Here is a 6,000-nt window from a genome sequence, read left to right on the forward strand (position 1 = left end):
AGTACAAAGAGAGAACTTGGAAAGTAGCAGGAAAAAATGTGACTCATCACATACAAAGGATTTTCAATGATATTGACAGCTGACTTCTCAGAAATCAAAGAAGCTAGAAGGCAGTGGGATGATGTACTAAAAGTGCTGAAAGATAAGACTGTCAGTTCAAAAATTCTATATTCTTCAAAACTATTCTTCAAAAATTAGGGAGAAATTAAAACATTCCAAGATAAAAGCTGAGAGTTTATTGCTAGCAGACATGCCCTGGAAGGGAGTTCTTCAGGCTGTAATGAAAGTAAACTAGATATTAATTTGAATGCACACACAAAAAATTAAATGCAATGGTAAAGGGACTATACAGAAAAACATAAGAGACACTATAAATGTAGTTTTTGTTTGCAACTCTTTTATTCTGCTATCTGATTTAAAATACAGTTACCTAAAGCAATGTTTTCTTTTTGTTTTTTTTTTGTGGTACACGGGCCTCTCACTGTTGTGGCCTCTCCTGTTGTGGAGCACATGCTCCGGACGCGCAGGCTCAGCGCCATGGCTCACGGGCCTAGCCGCTCCGCGACATGTGGGATCTTCCCGGACCGGGGCACGAACCCGTGTCCCCTGCATCAGCAGGCGGACTCTCAACCACTGCGCCACCAGGGAAGACCTAAAGCAATGTTTTTAAAACTGTGTTGATGGGCTTATAATGCATGAAGATGTAATTTGTGTGACAATAATTGTACAAAGAGGGAGGAGAGATGGAACTACATTGGAGCAATTTTTTATATCTTTGAAATTGACTCAATATTAATATGATTTAAATTATTTTCAATTAAGATGTAAATTGTAATCACCAGGGTAACCATTAAGAATAACTCAAAAACAAATAGTAAAAGAAACAACTACAGCATTAAAATATAAAATATAAAATATAAAAATGAGACAATTTAAACCATCAGATCAGTAAAAATTAGTTTAAAAATCCACCATAATTAACAATACTCTTAAATAATTACTATTTTGGTGTTTACTTTTCTAATCTTAAAAGAGAAAATTTACATATATTTGTACACACATATGTATCTTCATTTAACATGATATTGTAAACCTTTTCTGGCCTCAAATTTGGATTTGAAATATATGGTGGGGAATTTTAAACTAATTTTTCTGTATATTGTAGAATCTGTACTTGTACACAAGTAACGTGATATTTTTTGTTATATATAATTAAAATATATATGGATTCACGACATGTTCATTTCTGTTAAACATATGAAATATTTAAAAATAATTGATTATACTTTCATAATCAATTTGAAAGTTAAAATCAAATCCAGTCATAATTCTTTGCATACTCACATGGTATAAGGAGCTATCAGCAATATACATGCTAATACTTATCCTTTCTCTAAAAGATTTTTATTAATCTGAAAACAGTTTAAAGAATTTCTTAACCTCAAAGAGTTATAAAGTATTTTAAAAAGCAAAAGTTGATAACATTTAAAATAAGTTGAGTGCCCCGTTCAAATGTTTTTGGTTTCTGGGCACATGCAAATTTGCTCAGTGTTCCCTTCACATGGGTATTTCTGTGATGTTTGTTTTCACTAAGAAGGAGAAAATGGAAAAGCTATTTCAGAACCTGATTTGATTGCTTTGAAAACAAACAAACAAAAAATACTTTTTTCTTGTGGCTTTGGGCTAATTGCTCTTCCCGTCAAATCTCTGTTTTCTTGGTGTGTGGGTTTTTTCCCCATTTATCTATTTTCAGGTAGATTTAATGGCTTACGGGAAAAACTTTAATTTACTTCTTCCTTTTGGAAAAGGTTTTCTTCTGTATCTTTTCTTGCCTTACTCTGTAAAGTCTTATTTTAGCCTTAGCATGTTAAGGTATTAACAATGCATGTGACAGATTTTTTTCCTGATAGTTTTCAACTTTTAAGAGGTTGTGCATAATGATCTGATCCCAGAAATGATATATCCTCATTTCAATTCTGCCTCTGAGCAAAACTATATTATCTCCAGAAAGCCATGATATAACCTTATCCACCTATCAATCGCCTTACCTATACAATAGAAAGGGAGAGAAGCCCATTTTAGATGAAAGCACTTTGAGTTAAAAAAAAATAGGAAATTTACATTAATTTTAATGATGTGAAAATCTAATTTAGATATGCTCATACCCTCAATAATTGCTGACTAACCTTAACTTCAAAACTTGCTCTTGGAATCTCTGTACCCAAGTGATTTCTTATGTGTTATTTTCTTACACAAAAATAATAGCTACTGTTAATTGAACACTTTCTATGTACCAAGCACTATTCTAGGCTCTTGGTATGTGTCACTTCATTCAATAATCATAACAGCCTGTTAAGTAGATACTATTATTATTGCAGAGGATTCTGAGGTAGAGAGAGGTTGAATAACCTGCCCCAGGATTTGACTTTCAGTAACGTTATAGTACAACCTGCAATTTTAACCTCTATCCATTGTTAACTATGGGAAAGTTATCGACAGGAGAATTTCATTTAGGATCAAAAATAGCTAATGTCTTTCCTACTGCACAAAATATAGACACATATGTGGGGTTATAAATAAAAGTAAAGATGTCAGAGATCCTCCAATGATTAAAGCTCTATTCACCATAAAGTAGCAAGTTGGGGGGCTTCCCTGATGGCGCAGTGGTTGAGAGTCTGCCTGCCGATGCAGGGGACACAGGTTCGTGCCCCGGTCCGGGAGGATACCACATGCCGCAGAGCGGCTGGGCCCATGAACCATGGCCGCTGAGCCTGCGCGTCCGGAGCCTGTGCTCTGCAACGGGAGAGGCCACAACAGTGAGAGGCCTGCATACAGCGAAAAAAAAAAAAAAGTAGCAAGTTGGGGCAAGATTTGGAGGTAGACATTTGTCAAACATATTTTTGAGGCTGGTTTATCTAAAATGGATGCCAGATATTTATATCTGAATTTTTAAAAGTATTTTCTTGCTGATTCAACAAAATGCAAGGTAATCTAGTCTTAAACAAACAAAAAGTAATGTTTTTAAAGACCTCAAGAAAATACTAGGAGTAACATTCACTTTCATATTTTTTATTAAAGAATGAAAATTATGGTTCCATCAGATATACACTAAATTAATATTTGTGGTTGGGTCAGAGACCTTTCTGCAGTAAAGCATTAATTTATGGGTTTAGAATAAATTTATAATTTTTCTAAAGCCTTTGAATGAAAACAACAACAAAAAGCAAAACCATATACATTTGAGCTTAACATTAAAATTTTTTAAATAATAGTTTATTTTTTAAAATTATTTAATTAATTTATTTTTGGCAGCATTGGGTCTTTGTTGCTGTGTGCAGGCTGTCTCTAGTTGTGGTGAGTGGGGGCTATTCCTCATTACAGTGCGTGGTCTTCTCATTGCGGTGGCTTCTCTTGTTGCAGAGAAGCTTCAGGAGTTGTGGCTCATGGGCTCTAGAACGCAGGGTCAGTAGTTGTGGCACACGGGCTTAGTTGCTTAGCGGCATGTAGGATCTTCCCAGACCAGGGCTCAAACCCAGGTCCCCTGCATTGGCAGGCAAGTTCTTAACCACTGCGCCACCAGGGAAGCCCTAAAAATGTTAACGTTTAATATCTTAACATTAATTTTTTTTTTCTTTTTTTTTTGCGGTACGCGGGCCTCTCACTGTTGTGGCCTCTCCCGTTGTGGAGCACAGGCTCCGGACGTGCAGGCTCAGCGGCCATGGCGCACTGGCCCAGCCGCTCTGCGGCATGTGGGATCTTCCCGGACCGGGGCACGAACCCGTGTCCCCTGCATTGACAGGCGGACTCTCAACCACTGTGCCACCAGGGAAGCCCCCCCCCACCAATTTTTTTTTAATGTACTTTTATGTTATGCACATATTTTATGCCAGGTGTTCTTCTATGTGTTCCACAGATGTTACTTCATTTCATCTTTCTACCTACTGTGTGCAGTGACTATTGTCACCTAAATTTTACAGATTAAGAAACTCAGAAAAGTTAAACAGCTTGCCCAAAGTTATACAGATAAGATGTGGCAGACATAGTAAATAAAACTTCAGGTCTGATTTCTAAACTCATGATTATACCACTATCTTATACTGTGTATCTTGGGCTTTTAAAATTAACACCAGTTTTCTCTCTCTCCGTCTCTCTGTCTCTCTCACACACACATACAGACACACACACACAAAGTAAAACAATCCAAGTCTCTAAATATGTCTAACATTTTATCGATGGGTCAGATCATCCAGGGAAATTATTGTAAGGATTAGCTAATGTATGTTTTATGGAAAATATATTACTCTATAGTCAGAGTATATACATATACATACACACACACACACACACACACATTCACACATTGTGAGAGGTGGTGGCCCTACATGTAAGCTTGAATTATCTATTTAGTTATACTCCTAAAATCAGCCCATATATTTCATGATGAGTATTCAGGTTTTTTATTACTAAAATTATTTCCAGTAGTTTTCTTTGCATTAATTGGTAGTGAAATTTTAGTCATGATTAAAAATGAAGAAGCATTTATTTCTTTTCAAATAGAGTTGGATAAATGTAATTTTAAATTAAAAGCTTGAGATTCTGAAATGAATAACTATTATCATTTTTTTCACCATGCACCATTCTGAGAAGATACTCATTAACCATTTCAGTTAGAAAAAACAGTGACCCTACCTTGAAAGCACCTACCACTGGAATTTTTTTTTTCTTCTGTGTACAGGCATACCTCAGAGATATTGTGGGTTCAGTTCCAGACCACCACAATAAAGCATCTATCACAATAAAGCAAGTCACATGAATTTTTTGGTTTTCAATGCATATGAAAATTATGTTTACACTATACTGCAGTCTATTAAGGGTGCAATAGCATTATATCTAAAAAAACAATGTAGACGCCTTAATTTTGAAATACTTTGGGGACTTCCCTGCTGGTGCAATGGTTAAGAATCTGCCTGCCAATGCAGGGGACATGGGTTCGATCCCTGGTCCTGGAAGATCCCACATGCCACGGAGCAACCAAGCCCATGCACCACAACTACTGAGTCCGTGTGCCACAACTACTGAAGTCTGCATGCCTAGAGCCCATGCTCCACAACAAGAGAAGCCACCACAATGAGAAGCCTACGCACCATAAGGAAGAGCAGCCCCCACTTGCTGCAACTAGTGAAAGCCCATGTGCAGCAATGAAGACCCAATATAGCCCCCAAAATTAATTAATTAATTAATTAAAAAAGTAAAATACTTTATTACTAAAAAATGCTAACCATCATCTGAGCTTTCAGCTAGTCATAATCTTTATGCTGGTGGGGGTCTTGCCTTGATGTTGATGTTACTAACTGACCAGGGTGGTAGTTGCTGAAGCCTGAGGCAGCTGTGGCAGTTTCTTAAAATAAGACAGCAATGCAGTTTGCCACAATGATTGACTCTATCTTTCACAAACAATTTCTCTGGGCATGCAGTGCTGTGTGATAACATTTTACCCATAGTAGAAATTCTTTCAGAATTGGAATCAATCCTCTCAAAACCTGCCACTGCTTTATCAACTAAGTTTATGTAATATTCTAAATCCTGTGTTGTCAGTTCAACAATCTTCACAGCATCTTCACCAGGAGTAGATTCCATCTCAAGAAACCACATTCTTTGCTCACTCATAAGGAGCAGCTCCTCATCCATTAAAGTTTTTTAAATTATTATTATTTTTATTTTTATATAATTTTTAAACGATATGCTCCATTTACCAAATACTCCACTGCAGAATATTGGCTCTATTTCCCATGTTGTATAATACATCCCTGTAAAGTTTTATCATGGGACTGCAGCAATTCAGTCACATCTTCAGGCTCCACTTCTACTTCTAGTTCTCTTGCTATATCTACCACATCTGCAGTTACTTCCTCCACTGAAGTCTTGAACCTCTCCAAGTCATCCATAATGGTTGGAATCAACTTCATCCAGACTCCCGTGAATGTTGATATTTTGACCTCT

This window comes from Hyperoodon ampullatus (genome assembly GCF_949752795.1).
Source record: "Hyperoodon ampullatus genome assembly, chromosome: 3".
Taxonomy (NCBI): domain Eukaryota; kingdom Metazoa; phylum Chordata; class Mammalia; order Artiodactyla; family Ziphiidae; genus Hyperoodon; species Hyperoodon ampullatus.